Source organism: Sinohyriopsis cumingii, chromosome 4, assembly GCF_028554795.1.
Source record: "Sinohyriopsis cumingii isolate HCF-2022 chromosome 4, ASM2855479v2, whole genome shotgun sequence".
In the NCBI taxonomy this organism is placed as follows: Eukaryota; Metazoa; Mollusca; class Bivalvia; order Unionida; family Unionidae; genus Sinohyriopsis; species Sinohyriopsis cumingii.
The window spans coordinates 60,247,870-60,274,081 of record NC_142964.1 but is presented as its reverse complement, the minus strand read 5'-3'; the positions used below and the strand labels follow the sequence as shown (position 1 = coordinate 60,274,081).

The following is a 26,212-nucleotide window of genomic DNA, read 5'->3' as shown; positions in this document are numbered from 1 at the left end:
TCTCTGTATACAAAGTGTCAAATATTTATTCCTGGTAATGTACCTTTGTGTGAAAAACAAAGGCCGAATTTCTTGGTACAAATTAACACCAGGATGTAGTTCAATTCAGCGTATATATGTGCACGTGACTCAGCTACAGAGGACTATAAATTGCCGTCTTATTAACTGAACAAATGATAGTTCTCGCCGAAAGTACTGTTTGCCTCATTGTGAAGGATCTCCTCAAAGATGAAAAGCGCACTTGTTTGTTTTCTGGTGGTTGTCGTGCTGATTGGTGAGTAATTGTTAAAATATGGGATCATTTCCTAAATGTCTATTTATCTTGAAGAGTACAGCTCTTCAGCAATCTTCAGCTAGGTTTTATAAACATTGTTGATGATTAAAGAACGACCCGTCTCAGATTGCGGGATACCATGTATCTCTTGTAAATCAAACTGACAAAGATTGGCCTTGTTTGGGTCACTTTCCATAAGGTCTCTATACCATGACCAAATAAATTTGCTGACTACACAAAGCCTGATGGATACATTCATTTGTTGCACAAGATCTTTGTACATAATGGTTGGGTTATACAGTCGTATAGTTTTCACGTACTAGGAGCGGAGCAGTCCAATAATAATGTCTAGAGATTGATGGTGGGCTATGCTTGTGAACGAGTTTGAAAATTCCATCCAGATACGAGATATGCTCTCCATCTTTGATTACGAAGATATCATATATCATATTTTGGTCATAACAACGAGACTGGCAATGTCCATCTCTGCCAACCCATAACTTTAATATATGAACCAATCCCCTTCTTCGGACATTTGTAAAAAGATATGTTTCTTTATACATTATCGATTTCCATGTGCGCAATTCTAAGTATTGATCAAGATAAATTTGTCACTGGATAATTAATTAGGGTCTGTCCTCTGAAAACATAACTATTACAGAGTATACATGATGCATATCTGTAATGGAGATATGCCTATATCCCTCCCTCATATCAAGTATGAACAACGCGTGCTCACTTCATCGAAATATTTATGGATCGGTCTTGACATATATACATCAAAGGCCTTGAGTGAAGATAGATAATAAAAAGAATACACTTTAACGTCTTTATAATTGTGGTGTCTAGATTTGAGGAGTTTTCAGGAAAGGGCTAGAAGAAACAGCATTAGAGAGGTATAAAAATATACAGATAGATGTAAGCACACACACTTTTAAACATTTTGTTCTTAAACATATTTGGAGGCAGCATATCTAACCATGAATTTACCAAAACGTTTTAAAATATGTTTCGATCCGAGAGAGGAACTAAGTTATTTTAAATCACATGAATTTGGAATTTTTGATGGATATCATTCATAAAGTTATCGTTATTTTCTCCTTTAGGAGATTACGATGGTAACATTGACAGAGAGGAAAAAGTGAAAACATGAGACTATTGAGGACATAACTTAGAACTTCATATATAAATCACCAACATGTGCACATATGAACGAGAAGGCATTTTTTTCAGTTGGTCGGTATGATCCAGTGAGAATGTACCGTTCCAGCACTACCCCATTAGAAATGGTACGGGTCATTCGGGGTCACCTTCAGTCGACCATACCAGAAAGAAAGGCGAAATGACTATCCCTCATCTGATAAGTGGTCGCGCTGAGTATATCCCGATGGATCGTATAATATAATGCAATCAATTTTGAGATATAAATTGTACACTGTCTGCGTTAAATGCCATCACGTTTTATATTATGCTATTATGGATGGCGTCATCTTTAGATAAAGCATTGAGTCATTCGTGTAATTATGTTTCAGAACCAATGCAGTTGAATGAAACATAAAACATAAAATGTAATTTCCAAGGTAGACGACTTGGATAAATATTACGTCACAATTAAGAAAAGTTTTATAACGGCATACTTCATATTATGAAGTTTTCTTGCCTATGAAAAATCTCATTGGAAAAATTTGATATCATTAATTCATTCATCCATTTATTTTGTGACCACTTTTCTCATATTTGATAGAAATATTGAAATGCATAACTAAAAACAGAGACAAAAAATAGACATCTATTTAAGACATCTAACAAAGAAGGTGTAATTTTCTAGTTATTTTCCCGAGATAGAAAGAGATGTTCAAGAAGCAGATGAACAGTGTGTGTGTGTGTGTGTGTGTGTGTGTGTGTGTGTGTGTGTGATTTTGTTTTTAGCGTAGTTTTAACAAAAAATTCAGTCATATCGCTACGATGTCTGAAGTGTGACAGTTTGTAGTGATGTCTAGCACTGGGGCATCATGCTAACAAAGAAGGTATAATTTTCTAGTTATTTTCCCGAGATAGAAAGAGATGTTCAAGAAGTAACTGAACATCCAGTTTACATTGTCGTTTAATGCCGACAAAATGGCAACGACACCTACTGAAACGGCGTTAAGAAACATAATTATAGCAGGCAATTATGTCAGCGAGTAAGCAATAACTCTTGTATGGCAGCCTAAATGCTTGTTTAGAGCAATCTAATTAGGTTGCCTAAATACGTAAATTATACTGCTTTCATTTTTCATTGGGCCATAAATAAGTTGTTTACTAAGGCAGCTTTAATTCCGTTTACATTATTTAAAGAATCCTTAATGATTGTCAGTGGTCTAAGGACAACTACAACGCATAGTAAGGAAATACAGTTAAACCATCCGAAATAATTAGATCATTTTATTTCCTCCCATGACGTAACTAATGTTGGCCGGTCTGCTAACACCAAGCTTTCTAAAGGTAAGATACAGAACTGCCAACATGAGTAGTATATGGGGTCACCCTAGCGTCAAGTGGACTTACCATGCAAAAACAGTCGATTCACTCTGGCGTCAAGGGGAATTTAACATGGGAAATTTTAACATGGATGGAACTGTAGAGCGTCAAGGGGAATTGAACATGGAAATTGAACAGGACCGGTACTTTAACGTCAATGGGACTTTAACGTTAAAATATGGGGTTTGCACTTTGTCGTAAATGGAAATTGAACATGGGAATGTCACCTGGATGTCAATGGGAATTGAACTTTGGGTGACGTCATGAGGTTTATAGGGTTAAAACATTTTATAGGGATTTTAATGTATTTGTAAGGACAAAGGGTAGATAGGGACAAACATACAAATACACATTTAAACACACAGAAAAGACGACAGAAATGTTCTAAAACAAACCTCACAGAGAGAATAGAGGCTCAAAAAAGAAAAGTCTATTGTATGGGTTCAAAACATTTATTCAAGTATATTCATGGGCTCTCTGGCCTGTGCTTTGGTCTAAGCACTATACATTTAATACATAAACATTTCTACATCAAACAAACCTATTTACTAGTTATTTAGTTCTTGGCTCTAGTAAACCTGTTTACATTTAATGTTCATTTATAAGAAAAAGCTAACACAAAACAAGTAACATGCAATCAAATAGGACAAAGTTCATGTTTCTCTCTCTCTATTCGTCTCACACGTTGTTAAAAATCTGGTCAGCTAGCACTTGTGTCCCAGCGTAGATATTTCCCATCACTTAATCCGTTTCATTCATAAATCGGCTGTTATATCCATCGTGCTAGGTACACTTATCAGTAAGCAGATCAAGTGCAGTCATCGTCTTGTTCCCATGGAGGTACAATGTATACCATATGAATGGTTACTTTTCCTTCGTTGATGTCAAATTTTCCTCTCATCGACTGCACGTCTTCAATAGCCCTAAAAAGTTTGGACGAAGTTATTTCTGCAGGTGTGCTAAATCCGAGACATACAGGTGAGTTCAAACTGTCGCGATACATAGATAGGCTCAAACGACCTCGATCTTTGACTTGGCAATGACATTTGAGTTCCTCTAACAGTGAGTCAAGTAGGTCCGTAATGAAACCTGCTACTTCCTCGGCTGAAATGTCAGACGCGAAGTCTCTAAATTTCACCGTGTAGGTGTAAGTTGTCGTTCTAAATTTTCTTGAGGTCGCTGTCTGAGTCATTTGGATGCTAAAATACTCCTGTAGGTCTACTGAATCCTTTCCCTTCTTGGACGCACTTTGCTGTGACGGTATGGTAGTGAAAGAGGTCAGTGATGTTTGTTCCTTCTCTTTTTTCATCTGCGTAGAGTGATTCATCTTTCTCGTTGCTTGTCCTCGCAATGAAGTGTCGTTCTTGGAAGTCGTCCCTTTTTATACTGGGTGATATCAGTATGTCCATAAGGTAAAGTTTTGTGGTCTGGAAGTTTCACTAGCTGCACGTAGTTTGTCATGGCGTTAGTACATAAAAAACTAAGATGTGTTACTGCATTGGTGATGTGATAGTGAGGAAAAGAATCACACCCGAGTTTCTCGTTGGACTTGAGTCTTACGCTCTATACTTGCTGTTTGAAGGGATTCATTTTTTCTCAATTGGTCTTAGTAGTGACAATGAACTGTTGGTCTTGGACGTTGTCCTTTTTTATATGCTGACCAATATTGATGTGGCCGTACGGCAAAGTAAAGTGGTTGGGAAGTCGCACTCGCTTCTGGTACACGATTTGATAGACTTTTTCCAAGGGTCGACTGACGATGTGGTGAGTGGGTAAACGTACAATCTTGTTCGGCTGGTAGGTGGTCACTTTAAAGTTTGCATCCTCTCCAGACTGCAAGGCTTCTTTCAATACGCCAAAGTTGACCACACGACTGGTACGATAATTCAGAGTCAATCCTTTCACTTTACACTCTGTGTGCACTTCTCCTTGTGGGTCCCGGTATTCGTAGCCGTAATTTTTAGGACCGCCACTCGCGAAACTTAGAATCTTGTCGTCAGGATGTTCGTCTGTCCAGGCTCCTAAACGGTCTCCTTCGATGTTAGGGTGTTGCTGACCCGGTCGATCGATGTAGATGCAACTGTCCGTGTCAAAGTACAGGACGCGATCCCCTAACAGTTCTAAAGCTTCGTACAATTTTAAGCGAGCATGAGCTGTCACGTAAGCCGCAATGATGACATTTCCAAAAGGGTCGTCTTGTACAAAGTCCAGATCTTCTTCGTAATTGACCAAGATTAAATTCTCTCGAACGACGTCCACGTGTTTCATGTATTTGGTTTTGTCGTGAATCATCTGGAAGTAGCGGGAAGGTTCTGTCAAATATTCCGTCTTGGGTAAACACGGTCGTTGTGCCATTTTACCCCACAAGCAATTTAACATCACTTTGGCAAACGATCGCCTGCCTTCGTTTTTCTCGATGTGGTCCAAAGAGATGCCTTCTTGTTCGTAGTATTTCTCTTTGAATTGTATTTGGTCTTCGGGAGTGTGACACCAGGAAGGATAGCCGCTGGCTTCTTGCTTCAGTTTCAAAAAGGCATCCACGTAGTCTGCGAAAATGCCTTTCTGAGTAGGGTCACCCTTGTGGTATTGTTGTGTCTTGGGAAAGTGGCAAATTTCGTACACTTCTAACAGTTGGTATCTCATGTCCATAGCTTTGAACAATTCTACGCTGACCCAGGTTCCCGTCAAGGCCCGTTCTTCCTGGGTGTGCTGACAAGGCTGATCTTGGTTGCACGTTTCGGCACAAGTACGGCACAAGGGAAACATCAGTTTGCCTTGACAATGGTGAGGTAAGACGGGATGGTATAGGTTCGTGGGAGACAAAACTTTGCACTTGATCAAGCCTTCGTATTGTCGAATGTTGACCAGGTCGATGTGTTCCGTCAGCAATCGCGGGTGCCCTGTAGGAAAGTGACAATATTTGCACACGTAGGGATACAGCGAACACACATCCAAGTATTTGATTTCTTCTCCTTTCTCTTCGTCGGCTTGGTACAGCAAACAGGTGGCATTGGTCCTTCCTCCGTACAAACTATCCCTCGGGTTCAAGGGGTCCATCAGCTTGTAACTTTCCACGACACGTTTAAACTCGGGATCGATTTTCAAACGGTGATCGTATTCGTGTTCCCACATTTCCACCACTTGGTATCCTTGCTGTTCTAACTTCAAGCGTCGCTGACAAGTGTCCTGGTACAGGTCTTTCATGGTCCGTTGTAAAAACTGATTTTTAGTGTCACGGTCAGGGTAACAGACGGGACATCCGTGAAATTAGCAACCGTTAAACTCATACACGATCTTGGGGTTTTTTAAGTCCCAGCCATCGACCGAATACGTTCCGATGGTCCTTTCGCCTCCTCCGTTGCGGGCATGCTGAATCCATTTGCCTTCCTTGTCGCACAAGTAATGTAACCAGCGTAGGGCTTTGACCGAGTATTGACGCTTGACATAGTTGGTCGTTTGAGGACTGATGACAGCCACGGTCTTTTGAGGCATGAATCGTTGGCGGTACACTAAGGAACACGCTTTGGCAATGGTGCAAGCTTCTTTCAAAGGATCGACCCCTCCGTGTTCCATGAACAGTTCTCGAAATTTTCCACAGCAACGTCGTAAAATGTCCACGTCGGAACGACAATACTTTAACATTTCTTCCTGAAAGTCGAAGGGGTCAGAGGCATGAGCCTGGTACCAAGCGTAGAAATCTTCTCGTTGTTCGGTACGCATGTTGTCGGGGTCGTAATAGTGAGCCTCAGGCAAATGGGGTAGAACGGCATGTTGATTGGCTTCCGTATTGAAAAAGTGTGGAAAGTACCCTTTAGCCATTTCTGTCATTCCAAACGTTTTAGGCATTCGACTCAAAGGCATGGCCAAGTAACTCATCGAATCTTTAAACTGCACTTGTCCCACTCGCATGAAAATGATTTTGGCTCTGTTCAAAGTGACTTTAGGACGTTCGGTGCCATGTTCCGTATAGTACCTCAAAAGAAACTGTCCATCGTATCCGGAGAAATTGTGAGCCATCACTGTGGCATGGCGATGACAATCTCGGTAACGTTCGATGTCCTCTTTGCTCCATGTCTTGTCGATGGGGTCTAAGACCCATTTTGGCAAAATCGTCTAGCGTCTTTGGTCCTCGAAAGATTTTTTCACGCCCTCCAGGAATTTTGCTGCAGTGAGGGCAATAACTGAAGATAGGTTCTTGAATACACATCTCGCACGCTCGATGAGCCACGCAGAAATTAGGAATGTGAATGCCAGTCTCTTGCATGCATTCGAAATCGAAAAAGATGAAATTGCCTTTTTTCTTGTGACCGTCCTCTTTCTCTGGTGGGGGTTGGTATTTTTGCACGTAACATTCGTGTTCCAAGTCCACGATGTGGTGACAAATGTGACATTTTTTCTTTCCTGAACATACGTGTGCCTTGACACTATTGGTACGTATGCCTTGTCCACACGCGGGGCACAATCTAAGCAGTTGACAAGCGCATTTCTTCTGTGAACCTTGCGTCTTCAAATGTTGTTGGTAACAGGTAGGGCTGACAAACGTGCGCAGACAAGTTGAACAAGGCACTGGTTCTTCGCTCAGACAGGGTTGAGAGGCCAAACATCCTGAGCATTTCCATCCACAATGTTTGTGTTGCTCTCGATTATTATAACCATAGTCACATTTCTCACAATAATAAACATATCCCAGGAATCCAGTGATACTGGTAATGGTATCGAAATGTTCATCGTGATGATAAAGGTGAATGTATTTTCCGTCTTTAAAATCTTGACCTCGAAACAACAGAGGCCCGCGCATTTCTTGAGGGTGCACTTTCAAGGTGTAGCGTGGAGCTAGGGCATCTTGCAATTTTTGCATCTCAGGAATGCCACAGGGTGTGTCTTTGGACACTCCGGCTTGTTGTAACAGGAGTTCTGCTTCATTTCGTTGTTTGGCTCGGTCGGATTGTTGAATAGTTTTCCAGGTTCTTTTCCATTCTACCGTGTCGTTCTTGTTGGCATAGGTTCGTCCCACCACGATGGCACGGGCTAAACACATCTGGTCATGAGGGTTGTTAATTCGGACGAGACTTGTTTTGGTGTTGCGAAGGTCGTCCACCAATAAGACCTTTTTGCATCCTGTCCCTTGAGGAAGAGAGACGTGAGCCATTTTCAGTGTGGCTTTACCATCGGTGATGTCAAACTTGTCATTGGATTGTTGCACCTGTTGTATCTTGTCCATGACTTTGGAAGGGGTCAGTTCTGCGGGTCTGCTAAACTCGATCCAAACAGGGGATTTCAAGCTGTCGTGTTGTATGGATAGTGTCAAGCGATCGTCTTCTTTGGGTTGACATTGTCGCTTGAGTGTGGTGAGCAAAGAATCCCACATCTCGGTGATGAACCCTTCTGCTTTCTCCAACGGTACGTCGGACTTGAAATCTTTAAACTTCACCGTGTAGGTGTAAGCCGTGGTTCTAAATTTTCTAGAAGAGCGCTTTTCCGTCTCTCGAATGTGATAGTACTTTTCAGGGTTGACTGGTGAACTTTGGTTTGGAGTAGACTCTCTCTGTCTGGTCGCAGACGTGGAAGGTGTTGGTTCAGGTTCGCTCATGTCTTCTATTTGAGCGAACACTTCTTTTCGTGTGTGAGGCGATACGTCACTTCGCTGCCTCTTACGTTCTTCTTCTCTCTCACTGAAATCGTGCGATCGTTTCATCTCGATTGCTGATTCAGAAATGATTTAACCAAGTTCATTCTTTCCATATATACCCTCTCTACCTCTCGTTGTGACAATGACTTGGTATATTTCACAAGGCAAGTGAAAGCCAAGCATATAGGAACCCAACGACAGCGTTGCGTCTTAAACACCTCATGCATCTTGACGACCCTTCGATTCAAACCCTACCACGAAAGAAAATAGTTGCAAGAAAAATAAAACAGACAGTTGGTGTCTTCAAGAGAGCTAGAGACGGCACTGTGTCGCTGGGACACGTACGTACGTACTCCAGAAAACTACGCTACTCGACAACGTGAGTGTGCTTGTCAAAATGTTTGAATAAGATTAAAAATGTTTGTCAGTTTCAAAACGCGAACCAGTACTGTGTCCGTTTAATATTTGATGTGGCAAGAAGAAATGGTACAATACGCAACAAAGGGTTTGTACGTTTACACTCCAATCTGTCTGTACTGCAATGGTAACAGCGCTCTTGCGTTGGCATTATTTTGCCACACTACCTTTTAAATAAAACAATGCATCACTCATCATAAACGATTTCATTGGCTATACTTATTTTCTTACCGCTTTCGCTTCGAATTGACTTCAGTACCTTTTTGCACAGCGACAAGATCGGACGTGTTTTTTTTATTCTGCGTCTGGTCGCTACACTACTTGCCCTGAATTTACAACCAAACAATGTGTTACACATTGTAATTGACTTCATTGGCTAACCGATATTTTACACTTCTGTCTCTGTTGATGTGAGTGTGCTTGTCAAAATGTTTGAGTAAGATTAAAAATGTTTGTTAGTTTCAAAACGCGAACCAGTACTGTGGCCGTTTAATATTTGATGTGGCAAGAAGAAATGGTACAATACGCAACAAAGGGTTTGTATGTTTACACTCCAATCTGTCTGTACTGCAATGGTAACAGCGCTCTTGCGTTGGCATTATTTTGCCACAATACCTTAAAAAAAAAAAACCAATGCATCACTCATCATAAACGATTTCATTCGCTAAACTTATTTTCTTACCGCTTTCGCTTCGAATTGACTTCAGTACCTTTTTGCACAGCGACAAGATCGGGCGTGTTTTTTTTTTGTTCTGCGGCTGGTCGCTACACTACTGTCAACAAGCGCTGAATTTACAACCAAACAATGTGTACACATTGTAAGTGACTTCATTGGCTAACCGATATTTTACAATTCTGTCTCTATTGATGTGAGTGTGCTTGTCAAAATGTTTGAGTAAGATTAAAAATGTTTGTCAGTTTCAAAACGTGAACCAGTACTGTGGCCGTTTAATATTTCACGTGGCAAGAAGAAATGGTACAATACGCAACAAAGGGTTTGTACGTTTACACTCCAATCTGTCTGTACTGCAATGGTAACAGCGCTCTTGCGTTGGCATTATTTTGCCACACTACCTTTTAAATAAAACAATGCATCACTCATCATAAACGATTTCATTGGCTATACTTATTTTCTTACCGCTTTCGCTTCGAATTGACTTCAGTACCTTTTCGCACAGCGACAAGATCGGACGTGTTTTTTTATTCTGCGTCTGGTCGCTACACTACTTGCCCTGAATTTACAACCAAACAATGTGTTACACATTGTAATTGACTTCATTGGCTAACCGATATTTTACACTTCTGTCTCTGTTGATGTGAGTGTGCTTGTCAAAATGTTTGAGTAAGATTAAAAATGTTTGTTAGTTTCAAAACGCGAACCAGTACTGTGGCCGTTTAATATTTGATGTGGCAAGAAGAAATGGTACAATACGCAACAAAGGGTTTGTATGTTTACACTCCAATCTGTCTGTACTGCAATGGTAACAGCGCTCTTGCGTTGGCATTATTTTGCCACAATACCTTAAAAAAAAAAACCAATGCATCACTCATCATAAACGATTTCATTGGCTAAACTTATTTTCTTACCGCTTTCGCTTCGAATTGACTTCAGTACCTTTTTGCACAGCGACAAGATCGGGCGTGTTTTTTTTTTTGTTCTGCGGCTGGTCGCTACACTACTGTCAACAAGCGCTGAATTTACAACCAAACAATGTGTACACATTGTAAGTGACTTCATTGGCTAACCGATATTTTACAATTCTGTCTCTATTGATGTGAGTGTGCTTGTCAAAATGTTTGAGTAAGATTAAAAATGTTTGTCAGTTTCAAAACGTGAACCAGTACTGTGGCCGTTTAATATTTGATGTGGCAAGAAGAAATGGTACAATACGCAACAAAGGGTTTGTACGTTTACACTCCAATCTGTCTGTACTGCAATGGTAATAGCACACTTGCGTTGGTATTATTTTGCCACACTACCTTTAATAAAACCCCAATGCATCACTCATCATAAACGATTTCATTGGCTATACTTATTTTCTTACCGCTTTCGCTTCGAATTGACTTCAGTACCTTTTCGCACAGCGACAAGATCGGACGTGTTTTTTTTATTCTGCGGCTGGTCGCTACTCTACTTGCCCTGAATTTACAACCAAACAATGTGTTACACATTGTAAGTGACTTCATTGGTCAGTCGATATTTTCCACCGCCTTAGCTTCAAATTGGTTTCACTTGTTATTCGCACCGTAAGATGATCAGACACGTTTTTCTGTACCTGACCATTAGTCACTTCACAAACAATAAAACTAAAGCACAAATGATCACGCCATGAGCGGCTCATGGAAATTATGTTAGTCATGTTACGAAATATAGCACGACTTGTTTGGATGTACTTTTCTGCGGTCACTCTTTAATTACATGCGTCTTCAGTTCACTCTTGTGATATTTTTTGTAAAGGGTGTATTTTTTCTATGGATGTGATTGTGTTATGTTCTATATGTTCTTTTATGTTTTCAGTGATTTTACTTTATATCTATATTTTAATTTAGATGTATAGACTATGTAGTCTGAAATAAAGAATTCTTATCTTATCTTATGTAAATGGAATGAGTGTTTCTTTGAAACTTTCATAAGGAAAATGTGCCATAAAAACAAACGTACGTGTCGTCATATTTTTAAAGTAGGAATGCATGATCTCTCTCTCTCTCTCTCTCTCTCATTGTAGTTTTGATTTATACCCTAATGGAATATGTTCCCGTTTGAAGATACCTCTCCAAAATTGTGATCAGTAGTCACCATAATTACGTGAACTGTTCGTCATGTCATTTTTTTCAAAAGTTTACACTCTAAAAAATTGTAGAACGATTTTTTTTCTTCCATCAGTAAATCTTTGTATGAAATAAAAGCTTGAGAAAAATACACCCTTTACAAAAAATATCACAAGAGTGAACTGAAGACGCATGTAATTAAAGAGTGACCGCAGAAAAGTACATCCAAACAAGTCGTGCTATATTTCGTAACATGACTAACATAATTTCCATGAGCCGCTCATGGCGTGATCATTTGTGTTTTAGTTTTATTGTTTGTGAAGTGACTAATGGTCAGGTACAGAAAAACGTGTCTGATCATCTTACGGTGCGAATAACAAGTGAAACCAATTTGAAGCTAAGGCGGTGGAAAATATCGACTGACCAATGAAGTCACTTACAATGTGTAACACAATGTTTGGTTGTAAATTCAGGGCAAGTAGAGTAGCGACCAGACGCAGAATAAAAAAACACGTCCGATCTTGTCGCTGTGCGAAAAGGTACTGAAGTCAATTCGAAGCGAAAGCGGTAAGAAAATAAGTATAGCCAATGAAATCGTTTATGATGAGAGATGCATTGGGGTTTTATTAAAGGTAGTGTGGCAAAATAATACCAACGCAAGTGTGCTATTACCATTGCAGTGCAGACAGATTGGAGTGTAAACGTACAAACCCTTTGTTGCGTATTGTACCATTTCTTCTTGCCACGTGAAATATTAAACGGCCACAGTACTGGTTCACGTTTTGAAACTGACAAACATTTTTAATCTTACTCAAACATTTTGACAAGCACACTCACATCAATAGAGACAGAATTGTAAAATATCGGTTAGCCAATGAAGTCACTTACAATGTGTACACATTGTTTGGTTGTAAATTCAGCGCTTGTTGACAGTAGTGTAGCGACCAGCCGCAGAATAAAAAAAAACACGTCCGATCTTGTCGCTGTGCAAAAAGGTACTGAAGTCAATTCGAAGCGAAAGCGGTAAGAAAATAAGTTTAGCCAATGAAATCGTTTATGATGAGTGATGCATTGGTTTTTTTTTTTTAAGGTATTGTGGCAAAATAATGCCAACGCAAGAGCGCTGTTACCATTGCAGTACAGACAGATTGGAGTGTAAACATACAAACCCTTTGTTGCGTATTGTACCATTTCTTCTTGCCACATCAAATATTAAACGGCCACAGTACTGGTTCGCGTTTTGAAACTAACAAACATTTTTAATCTTACTCAAACATTTTGACAAGCACACTCACATCAACAGAGACAGAAGTGTAAAATATCGGTTAGCCAATGAAGTCAATTACAATGTGTAACACATTGTTTGGTTGTAAATTCAGGGCAAGTAGTGTAGCGACCAGACGCAGAATAAAAAAAACACGTCCGATCTTGTCGCTGTGCGAAAAGGTACTGAAGTCAATTCGAAGCGAAAGCGGTAAGAAAATAAGTATAGCCAATGAAATCGTTTATGATGAGTGATGCATTGTTTTATTTAAAAGGTAGTGTGGCAAAATAATGCCAACGCAAGAGCGCTGTTACCACTGCAGTACAGACAGATTGGAGTGTAAACGTACAAACCCTTTGTTGCGTATTGTACCATTTCTTCTTGCCACATCAAATATTAAACGGACACAGTACTGGTTCGCGTTTTGAAACTGACAAACATTTTTAATCTTATTCAAACATTTTGACAAGCACACTCACATTGTCGAGTAGCGTAGTTTTCTGGAGTACGTACGTACGTGTCCCAGAGACACAGTGCCGTCTCTAGCTCTCTTGAAGACACCAACTGTCTGTTTTATTTTAATTGCAACTATTTTCTTTCGTGGTAGCGTTTGAATCGAAGGGTCGTCAAGATGCATGAGGTGTTTAAGACGCAACGCTGTCGTTGGGTTCCTATATGCTTGGCTTTCACTTGCCTTGTGAAATATACCAAGTCATTGTCACAACGAGAGGTAGAGAGGGTATATATGGAAAGAATGAACTTGGTTAAATCATTTCTGAATCAGCAATCGAGATGAAACGATCGCACGATTTCAGTGAGAGAGAAGAAGAACGTAAGAGGCAGCGAAGTGACGTATCGCCTCACACACGAAAAGAAGTGTTCGCTCAAATAGAAGACATGAGCGAACCTGAACCAACACCTTCCACGTCTGCGACCAGACAGAGAGAGTCTACTCCAAACCAAAGTTCACCAGTCAACCCTGAAAAGTACTATCACATTCGAGAGACGGAAAAGCGCTCTTCTAGAAAATTTAGAACCACGGCTTACACCTACACGGTGAAGTTTAAAGATTTCAAGTCCGACGTACCGTTGGAGAAAGCAGAAGGGTTCATCACCGAGATGTGGGATTCTTTGCTCACCACACTCAAGCGACAATGTCAACCCAAAGAAGACGATCGCTTGACACTATCCATACAACACGACAGCTTGAAATCCCCTGTTTGGATCGAGTTTAGCAGACCCGCAGAACTGACCCCTTCCAAAGTCATGGACAAGATACAACAGGTGCAACAATCCAATGACAAGTTTGACATCACCGATGGTAAAGCCACACTGAAAATGGCTCACGTCTCTCTTCCTCAAGGGACAGGATGCAAAAAGGTCTTATTGGTGGACGACCTTCGCAACACCAAAACAAGTCTCGTCCGAATTAACAACCCTCATGACCAGATGTGTTTAGCCCGTGCCATCGTGGTGGGACGAACCTATGCCAACAAGAACGACACGGTAGAATGGAAAAGAACCTGGAAAACTATTCAACAATCCGACCGAGCCAAACAACGAAATGAAGCAGAACTCCTGTTACAACAAGCCGGAGTGTCCAAAGACACACCCTGTGGCATTCCTGAGATGCAAAAATTGCAAGATGCCCTAGCTCCACGCTACACCTTGAAAGTGCACCCTCAAGAAATGCGCGGGCCTCTGTTGTTTCGAGGTCAAGATTTTAAAGACGGAAAATACATTCACCTTTATCATCACGATGAACATTTCGATACCATTACCAGTATCACTGGATTCCTGGGATATGTTTATTATTGTGAGAAATGTGACTATGGTTATAATAATCGAGAGCAACACAAACATTGTGGATGGAAATGCTCAGGATGTTTGGCCTCTCAACCCTGTCTGAGCGAAGAACCAGTGCCTTGTTCAACTTGTCTGCGCACGTTTGTCAGCCCTACCTGTTACCAACAACATTTGAAGACGCAAGGTTCACAGAAGAAATGCGCTTGTCAACTGCTTAGATTGTGCCCCGCGTGTGGACAAGGCATACGTACCAATAGTGTCAAGGCACACGTATGTTCAGGAAAGAAAAAATGTCACATTTGTCACCACATCGTGGACTTGGAACACGAATGTTACGTGCAAAAATACCAACCCCCACCAGAGAAAGAGGACGGTCACAAGAAAAAAGGCAATTTCATCTTTTTCGATTTCGAATGCATGCAAGAGACTGGCATTCACATTCCTAATTTCTGCGTGGCTCATCGAGCGTGCGAGATGTGTATTCAAGAACCTATCTTCAGTTATTGCCCTCACTGCAGCAAAATTCCTGGAGGGCGTGAAAAAATCTTTCGAGGACCAAAGACGCTAGACGATTTTGCCAAAATGGGTCTTAGACCCCATCGACAAGACATGGAGCAAAGAGGACATCGAACGTTACCGAGATTGTCATCGCCATGCCACAGTGATGGCTCACAATTTCTCCGGATACGATGGACAGTTTCTTTTGAGGTACTATACGGAACATGGCACCGAACGTCCTAAAGTCACTTTGAACAGAGCCAAAATCATTTTCATGCGAGTGGGACAAGTGCAGTTTAAAGATTCGATGAGTTACTTGGCCATGCCTTTGAGTCGAATGCCTAAAACGTTTGGAATGACAGAAATGGCTAAAGGGTACTTTCCACACTTTTTCAATACGGAAGCCAATCAACATGCCGTTCTACCCCATTTGCCTGAGGCTCACTATTACGACCCCGACAACATGCGTACCGAACAATGAGAAGATTTCTACGCTTGGTACCAGGCTCATGCCTCTGACCCCTTCGACTTTCAGGAAGAAATTTTAAAGTATTGTCGTTCCGACGTAGACATTTTACGACGTTGCTGTGGAAAATTTCGAGAACTGTTCATGGAACACGGAGGGGTCGATCCTTTGAAAGAAGCTTGCACCATTGCCAAAGCGTGTTCCTTAGTGTACCGCCAACGATTCATGCCTCAAAAGACCGTGGCTGTCATCAGTCCTCAAACGACCAACTATGTCAAGCGTCAATACTCGGTCAAAGCCCTACGCTGGTTACATTACTTGTGCGACAAGGAAGGCAAATGGATTCAGCATGCCCGCAACGGAGGAGGCGAAAGGACCATCGGAACGTATTCGGTCGATGGCTGGGACTTAAAAAACCCCAAGATCGTGTATGAGTTTAACGGTTGCTAATTTCACGGATGTCCCGTCTGCTACCCTGACCGTGACACTAAAAATCAGTTTTTACAACGGACCATGGAAGACCTGTACCAGGACACTTGTCAGCGACGCTTGAAGTTAGAACAGCAAGGATACCAAGTGGTGGAAATGTGGGAACACGAATACGATCACCGTTTGAAAATCGATCCCGAGTTTAAACGTGTCGTGGAAAGTTACAAGCTGATGGACCCCTTGAACCCGAGGGATAGTTTGTACGGAGGAAGGACCAATGCCACCTGTTTGCTGTACCAAGCCGACGAAGAGAAAGGAGAAGAAATCAAATACTTGGATGTGTGTTCGCTGTATCCCTACGTGTGCAAATATTGTCACTTTCCTACAGGGCACCCGCGATTGCTGACGGAACACATCGACCTGGTCAACATTCGACAATACGAAGGCTTGATCAAGTGCAAAGTTTTGCCTCCCACGAACCTATACCATCCCGTCTTACCTCACCATTGTCAAGGCAAACTGATGTTTCCCTTGTGCCGTACTTGTGCCGAAACGTGCAACCAAGATCAGCCTTGTCAGCACACCCAGGAAGAACGGGCCTTGACGGGAACCTGGGTCAGCGTAGAATTGTTCAAAGCTATGGACATGAGATACCAACTGTTAGAAGTGTACGAAATTTGCCACTTTCCCAAGACACAACAATACCACAAGGGTGACCCTACTCAGAAAGGTATTTTCGCAGACTACGTGGATGCCTTTTTGAAACTGAAGCAAGAAGCCAGCGGCTATCCTTCCTGGTGTCACACTCCCGAAGACCAAATACAATTCAAAGAGAAATACTACGAACAAGAAGGCATCTCTTTGGACCACATCGAGAAAAACGAAGGCAGGCGATCGTTTGCCAAAGTGATGTTAAATTGCTTGTGGGGTAAAATGGCACAACGACCGTGTTTACCCAAGACGGAATATTTGACAGAACCTTCCCGCTACTTCCAGATGATTCACGACAAAACCAAATACATGAAACACGTGGACGTCGTTCGAGAGAATTTAATCTTGGTCAATTACGAAGAAGATCTGGACTTTGTACAAGACGACCCTTTTGGAAATGTCATCATTGCGGCTTACGTGACAGCTCATGCTCGCTTAAAATTGTACGAAGCTTTAGAACTGTTAGGGGATCGCGTCCTGTACTTTGACACGGACAGTTGCATCTACATCGATCGACCGGGTCAGCAACACCCTAACATCGAAGGAGACCGTTTAGGAGCCTGGACAGACGAACATCCTGACGACAAGATTCTAAGTTTCGCGAGTGGCGGTCCTAAAAATTACGGCTACGAATACCGGGACCCACAAGGAGAAGTGCACACAGAGTGTAAAGTGAAAGGATTGACTCTGAATTATCGTACCAGTCGTGTGGTCAACTTTGGCTTATTGAAAGAAGCCTTGCAGTCTGGAGAGGATGCAAACTTTAAAGTGACCACCTACCAGCCGATTAAGATTGTACATTTACCCACTCACCACATCGTCAGTCGACCCTTGGAAAAAGTCTATCAAATCGTGTACCAGAAGCGAGTGCGACTTCCCAACCACTTTACTTTGCCGTACGGCCACATCAATATTGGTCAGCATATAAAAAAGGACAACGTCCAAGACCAACAGTTCATTGTCACTACTAAGACCAATTGAGAAAAAATGAATCCCTTCAAACAGCAAGTATAGAGCGTAAGACTCAAGTCCAACGAGAAACTCGGGTGTGATTCTTTGCCTCACTATCACATCACCAATGCAGTAACACATCTTAGTTTTTTATGTACTAACGCCATGACAAACTACGTGCAGCTAGTGAAACTTCCAGACCACAAAACTTTACTTTATGGACATACTGATATCACCCAGTATAAAAAGGGACGACTTCCAAGAACGACACTTCATTGCGAGGACAAGCAACGAGAAAGATGAATCACTCTACGCAGATGAAAAAAGAGAAGGAACAAACATCACTGACCTCTTTCACTACCATACCGTCACAGCAAAGTGCGTCCAAGAAGGGAAAGGATTCAGTAGACCTACAGGAGTATTTTAGCATCCAAATGACTCAGACAGCGACCTCAAGAAAATTTAGAACGACAACTTACACCTACACGGTGAAATTTAGAGACTTCGCGTCTGACATTTCAGCCGAGGAAGTAGCAGGTTTCATTACGGACCTACTTGACTCACTGTTAGAGGAACTCAAATGTCATTGCCAAGTCAAAGATCGAGGTCGTTTGAGCCTATCTATGTATCGCGACAGTTTGAACTCACCTGTATGTCTCGGATTTAGCACACCTGCAGAAATAACTTCGTCCAAACTTTTTAGGGCTATTGAAGACGTGCAGTCGATGAGAGGAAAATTTGACATCAACGAAGGAAAAGTAACCATTCATATGGTATACATTGTACCTCCATGGGAACAAGACGATGACTGCACTTGATCTGCTTACTGATAAGTGTACCTAGCACGATGGATATAACAGCCGATTTATGAATGAAACGGATTAAGTGATGGGAAATATCTACGCTGGGACACAAGTGCTAGCTGACCAGATTTTTAACAACGTGTGAGACGAATAGAGAGAGAGAAACATGAACTTTGTCCTATTTGATTGCATGTTACTTGTTTTGTGTTAGCTTTTTCTTATAAATGAACATTAAATGTAAACAGGTTTACTAGAGCCAAGAACTAAATAACTAGTAAATAGGTTTGTTTGATGTAGAAATGTTTATGTATTAAATGGATAGTGCTTAGACCAAAGCACAGGCCAGAGAGCCCTGTATATACTTGAATAAATGTTTTGAACCCATACAATAGACTTTTCTTTTTTGAGCCTCTATTCTCTCTGTGAGGTTTGTTTTAGAACATTTCTGTCGTCTTTTCTGTGTGTTTAAATGTGTATTTGTATGTTTGTCCCTATCTACCCTTTGTCCTTACAAATACATTAAAATCCCTATAAAATGTTTTAACCCTATAAACCTCATGACGTCACCCAAAGTTCAATTCCCATTGACATCCAGGTGACATTCCCATGTTCAATTTCCATTTACGACAAAGTGCAAACCCCATATTTTAACGTTAAAGTCCCATTGACGTTAAAGTACCGGTCCTGTTCAATTTCCATGTTCAATTCCCCTTGACGCTCTACAGTTCCATCCATGTTAAAATTTCCCATGTTAAATTCCCCTTGACGCCAGAGTGAATCGACTGTTTTTGCATGGTAAGTTCACTTGACGCTAGGGTGACCCCATATACTACTAACATGATTCCATGATTTCCATAATTTTAGACGCATCGTTACTTACGTTTGATCCTGCGACGTTTGCCTCCATAATTCTTAAACGAATACAGAAAAAGAAAACACCAATAAAAGCAGAAAAAAGTAAAAGAAGGCATGCTGCAAATGGAGCGTTGGCGAAATTATATGGAAGAACTTTACCATATAAACTGCTGTATAACGACTTGTACACCAATCTTAACACAAACGGATTCCTTGTTCTGGTTTTTGGTTATATACGAGTTGTGTTTGCAGCTTACATGACACACGTATCGAAAAAGAAAACAAGCGAAACTTTAGACTAAAGCCAGGTGACGCACTGAGAGGAAGCGACCAGAATGAACTAAACGTACCTAAATCAGAACAATATAACATAACGAAAGCAAACAGCCAGTGCCAAAGCACTACACGAAATGTTCTTACAACCTACACCTTGACAGCAGAGAACTGTTTATAACAGTTCTTGAATAGTTTCTGTAATAAATTCGAATGCACAACAGTGCCTCTTTAGCCATGTGATTCGGCAGAAACATAATAGCACCCGGTCATTATCCGTCCAACCATTAAATATTCCTGTATTATATAGAAGTAATCATGATTCCAAATGTACTGGTTAGTCTTTAGAGGCGTTTGTTTTGTCCTCCAGTACTGTATGCTCCATTATATATATATATATATATATATATATATATACCAAGGTTGTATTTTGTTTCTCGCCTAGAACAATGTTCAGATCGTAGGAACAGTGCATTTTATCTATATTCTGCCTTATATTTTATTTAACTTTGCTTAGTATTCTGCACATTTTGTTTTCTTCTTGTTCCAGCTTTAAAACAACCAGATGAGGTATATTAGTTGTTGCCAATTTTTATGGTGTCTGGTGCCAATGGTTGTATTGTGTTGTCCATGTCAAACCACTTTAAAATTTAAATGCAAGTATGTTAAAGGAAATGTACGCTGGGCCTAGGTATAAAGAGCGTTCTAAAGTGAATGATTGTAAAATGGAATATTCTTCCAAATATACATTTTTTCAGTATCATCGTCTAATGCATTTTTCACAATAAAGTTGATTGTAAGTACTGATGGCATTTCATGTGTTCTTTCTCTTACTGTTTGCAATACTTTTATAGCATTAGATAACCGATTTAAGGAGCGACCGTCTAATTTTTTTTAGCGAGATTGAGTAGGAGCTGTAATCTTTTTTGCTTATTGAGAAAACAAAATTTGAACTGTGAAAAGCTTTCGTCTGATTTATAGCAACAAAGAGAGCCCCTACTATATATAGTATTTTAGTTGGAAAAAATTAACTTGAGGTAAAAGGTAAAAAGGTCCATGCGGAAAAGAAACCTCCAGCCCTCCCCCTCCCCGAGAAAATTAAGTTTGCTTTTTGAATACCCCTCTGTTCTCTTGCAACTTATACGACTCCAGACTATTACGTATTTTGATGCAAAAACTTGACATTGCAAACTGCATGTTAGCTGCATCAAATTTGCTACGGAAATCTAGATTGTAATATGGTTGTTGTTCACTTAAGTCATTGTTAATAGATTGACCTAGTGGCACAACTTTCGTGGCTACTGAACTCTAAATAAACCCACTAGAACTTCTTAGAGATATATCACCCCTAATTTAATTATCACAATTAATGTTTCGTTTCAAAAAGTCTATTAAATCATGAACTGTGCCATATTTACTCTTGCAGGATATTATTGTTTTCTTTTCTCTGTTATAATTGTGTGCATCTTCGCTTCGTCATATTATGTTTGTAAAAGGACGTGGTATTGATTATCCTTACCCACAAATAGTACAAGATATAAACACCTATAGGCAAGAAATCTCCTGTTATACAATTTGCAGTTCAAATGAAAAGTGCTTGTAACTCTGGTTATGTTTTTGGGAGGTATTTTTCCATTTCACGAACTGACTTTTACACATTTCACATACTGCATGTTATTGTCGTTATTTTTTTACAAACACATAATGTTTAGTACAGTAGTGAAAATAGTTGCAAAGTATATCCCCGGTCACCTACAGCACATCGACTTAATCTTGTATTGATTGGTCTGGTCATCTAAATAAATCTATTAAGTAGTAGAAATTGGTGGCCATTAAAATATAGTAATGTGAATACTATAAAAAAAAATATTACACCTTGAATGTGGATCATCTTCTTTTTGCAGGATGTGGAAACAATGTGGACACCCTTCCAAGTATCTCTCTCTCTCTCTCTCTCTCTCTCTCTCTCTCTCTCTCGCTTGTTTAGTTCTGTAGTGTGGGAATTAGAGACAGTCATCAAGTACACAAATGTACAAATTTCTAAAATTAATAAATTTCAAATATAAACTTTAAACAAATTTGTGAAATTTGGGTCATGCTAATATAGTTTATAAAAGGAAAATGGAACATTTATTCTGATTAAAGTGCGTGTTGTTTTTGTACTGTACAACCAATTAATGATACAAGAAAATAACTAAACCACGTCGTCCAATATATTTCTTTTGGCGTGCGACTGAATAAAAATATAACCGATTCCGTTCCCACAATCACACATATTTCAATCTTTGTTGTCGTTATTCTTCTTTAATCCTTGCATTATTATTGCTATTATTATTATTATTATTTACAGCAGGATGCGGGGATAGATTATGCTTTGTAGATCCTTGTTCACCAGGAACTTGTCCTGACGGAAGTATATGCTGGTACAACACACACACACACACACACACACACACACACAGCAACAGTATAGAGTATGTGAATTTTAAAAGCGAGGAAACAAAAGAAATCTTGCTCATCCCGATACCTGGTACAGAAAAAAAAAAACATAAAGTGCACGACGCGTGTATTAACTACCAAGTTATGCAACCCATTGTAACTTCTACGCACTAGTTTATGTGTATAAAGTATCCCATTTTATTTTGCAAAGACTCGCCATCTCTCTCTATCTATCTATCTATCTATCTATCTATCTATCTCTCTCTCTCTCTCTCATATATATATATATATATATATATATATATATATATATATATATATATATATATATATATATATATATATATATTCTTTTTCTCCTTCTCCAGCTACTACCGCTACTCTAATACTACTTCCAGTATTATTGTTGCTACTACTACGACAACTGTTACTTTTAGACTACAACTGTTGCTTATACTCTTCCCTGTTGTCACATACCATCTTCTTTTAGTCCGGAATGTTATGGTATTGCGAGCCGCGATACCATATTAAAGTTACTGAAAGTTAGCGATCGGCGACTATACTTTCAAGATACTATATGTATATATTTGTTGTTCCTTAATATTTTAAAATGCATTTAATTTCCAGTTTCAAACAGATGATTGCGGGAAACTGCTATACTACTACTACTACTACTAGTACTACTACTACCTCTAGTACTACTACCACCAACATATCTACTGGACTATCTAACTACCTGCATAAATACATACATAAATACATACACAGATACATACATGAATATTTCATTTTACAGGGCAACCTGCTCATGCACGGCTCAGTGTGGTTTCGCTGGTGGCTTCTGGTGATATCGACCGTTTCCTAATATTCAATCCAGCAATGAAGAGAAAGGTTGCAGAAATCGGTTGTAATAAGTGACAGGGACTATAAGCAGAATGAAGGCTTGATTTCTGAAAACTAGTTTTATGATACGTGTTACATTCAAGGCGAACCTATCAAACAGTAAGAATGTAGGAGACATTGCTCGAGAAATATGTTACTAAAAGACGCTTAATCGTCTTTTTTTTATTTTCTTCAGATCATGGAGTTTGGCCGTTAACGATCGAGTTTTAGATGTTGGAGGTAATAGTTTAGACAGTTCTGTCAGGTGAACTTGTAAATTTTTTAAAAATCACATAATTCAGAAAACGTGAAAGCATTAGATCATAACGGTGCTTACGTATTCATGAGTCCGTGTCATGTGTTTTTCCAATATTTATAAAGAATGGTTAAATTGCAGTTATGTTATTTATTTCGTGAGATTCATTTTTATTTTTATGACTATTTAATAAGAATTAAATACCATCTTTTAAGGGATTAATTTAGTCATAAATGTTAAAAATCGATTAACCCCCATGCATTAACGGTCGTCGAAAAGTATCAAAGTCATGAAGTTTGAAAGTGGATTGGACACAGTCCATGAACGGCTGAAGCAAATTATCAAGCCATGAAATTTGAAAAGCGATTACACACTATACATGAACGGGCGTAGCAAAATCGTGAAGTTTGAAAATGGATCGCATACTATGCAAATTCATGAAATCAAGTAGCTTGAAAGTCAATTAAAACCTGTGCACGAACGACCTTCGCTTCGTTAAGCCCATTATGCATTGTATAATATATTTTCAAGCTTTATGATTTCAAGAATCCTGTAAATTATGAAGTTGAATGTTTAAATAACAGTCTCAGCACAAACAAATTTGGCATACCCAGGACTGTGATAATTCTTTGCAAAGGCCGCATGTGAGGTGTCGAATTTTGAATTGTATTGAACCTAAAAGTTGAATGCATTGAACATTAAAATATTACCGCATTTAAGCCAGAAAAGTCTTCGTGAAGGTTCACTTCGACCTTCCTTCTTTTCTCCCCCCCCCCCCCGGTTACTGTTAAAACTTGAAAGGCTAAAATTCATGACTGAGTGAGATTTGACCAAGGGCAGTGCTACGCTGTCCTGAGAATGTAAACATTTGAGCTACCAAGAATAAATGCTTGATAGGAACCCAAGTCAAATTATCATTTTCAAAGGAAAATTGATATACCCCGTAGTTCACAGATTCTATGCTGTCTAAATATGACAGAAGAAATTATTATCTTGGGAAAAATTTAGGAACATCTGCCTACGATCGGGCAAAAGAAATTAAGGCGTACACTTTAGAAGCAATGAGAATTTAAAGTGGCGACCTTAGTCGGAATTCTTTAGTCCGAAATTTCCTGAAAAGGGAGTAATTTTTGCTCTGGGGGAAGCCTAATAAGAATAGTGCTTTCCTCGTTAAGCAAGAAAGGGACGAGGTGGCTGTCTCGTGAGAAAAGACAGGGTTTAGTGCTAGGACGCACAAGCTGTAACAGAAAAGAGCATTAAGGTACGCAATTTTAATTTACCACGTAATTTTCTATTTTTTTATTGTTTGTTTTATACAAATGTGTTTGCTATGACTAGGTTCCATATTATGTATCGTTTATTCAATTTCATGGAAAAGTGTTGATGCTATAGTTGTTATGCAATTTATTTTATTCAATTTCATGAAAATGTGTTGATGCTAGAGCTGTTGTGAAATTTACCTTTTAATTTTACAGTTATTAGTTCATTGGTAGAATTGATTGAATGCTATCCAAATTTTCATATGTGTGGGATTTCATAGAGTTATATGAAATAATTTCCTTTGTCTGTTAGGACGATACTGATTATCGTGAGTTAACGATACTTATCTATTTATATCTGAGTTTGTAATATTTAAATAATCTTGTAGGTTAGAGACTGCAGTGAGTTAGAATTTGTGAATTTCATGCAATAGTAATCGAACATATAGTAGCATAGGTAAAAGAATACGGTAATGTTCGATAGACGCTAACGTGGTAATTTATGACCTGTCGCTGTGAAACGAGAGTAATGTTCTACCGTACTAAGTCAGAATTTACGCAGTGTGTGGATAGTTAGTATGCTTCTGTGTGAGAAAGTGAGGGAATTTTATGTACATGTAGAAAGTGGTACATAGAGAGATTTTGGGGTAATTTGGTCCTTTAAGGAACAGCTTTCTGGGGAGAGACGGGACAGTCCGAAGATGGAAGTTCAAAGAAAAAGTAGTGACGAGTTCCGAATAAAGGACTAGGAAGTCCAGGAAGGAGATGAAGCGTAGAGAATAGGAAGGCTCGAAGAAACAGGAAGACGTTGATATACTATCAAGGGAATGAAGGTGATGCAAATCACTCGTGGAGATTGCGCTATTTTCAGCACTCGTCATTATGATCAAATAAATCCAAATTGGACACTGCTATTAAATTATGTTGATATAATTTAGATCGAATTGGAATTGCTGCATTTAATTTGGTTTGATTAAATTGTTATTTTTCGTGTCTAAAGGGGGTCGTGTTGCTTTATTTCGTCCTAGTATTCTTGCTCAGTTCTCGGTTGAAATTCTATTCTTTTTTCACTCCCACCGGGCTATAACATCGAGGGAGGTCATCCTCTAGATAACGCCAGCCATTTTCAATTACCTCCCCCCTCTTTCTCAGAGGCCAACTTTACACCGCACAGTTATGGAAATTCAAACAATAAGTACAATGTAACTATATTTCTGAATGTAAAATATCAACTGGATATGCGATTGTGACTTATTTTATTTATGCAAAAGTCAATCAAATAGGCTAAAGTCGGGATTTCAACATATTTCCAGTGGGATTTATGTCTGCCTTGATTGGTTTAAACTAATGATTAAAATCAGTCAGAAACTAGTTGCAACAAATACGTCCAGTACTGACAATACAATTACTCCTTAGAATACTACATAACAAAATAAATTAAAAAGCATGAATTTAAAAAGAAAAGTAAATAACTAAAAGAAAGGAAGGAAGAAACAGAGAAATATGGAAAATCGAAGTTTAAGTAATTATTTCTTTTATATTTTACAGTATAGTACAACAAAAGTACTAATCGATAAGTAATATCAGTCACACTTCCATAGGCTGCAGCGCTTCTTTCATGCACAGTTTACATATCACGTTTACGGTGTAGTGATACATAAAACCATTTCTATGTACAACTACGTTAGCATACCTTTTCTTAGCATGGAAA

At 39.5% G+C, this 26,212-nt stretch overlaps 1 long non-coding RNA gene across 1 annotated transcript; it reads left to right on the top strand.

Moving 5' to 3' along the window:
• Positions 1-153: 153 nt before the first annotated feature.
• LOC149801253 (uncharacterized) lies at positions 154-23,382 on the top strand. Its single transcript, XR_016420607.1, has 4 exons — positions 154-274; positions 21,570-21,599; positions 22,016-22,088; positions 22,901-23,382. It is a non-coding gene; the product is annotated as an uncharacterized LOC149801253 (long non-coding RNA).
• Positions 23,383-26,212: the final 2,830 nt, after the last annotated feature.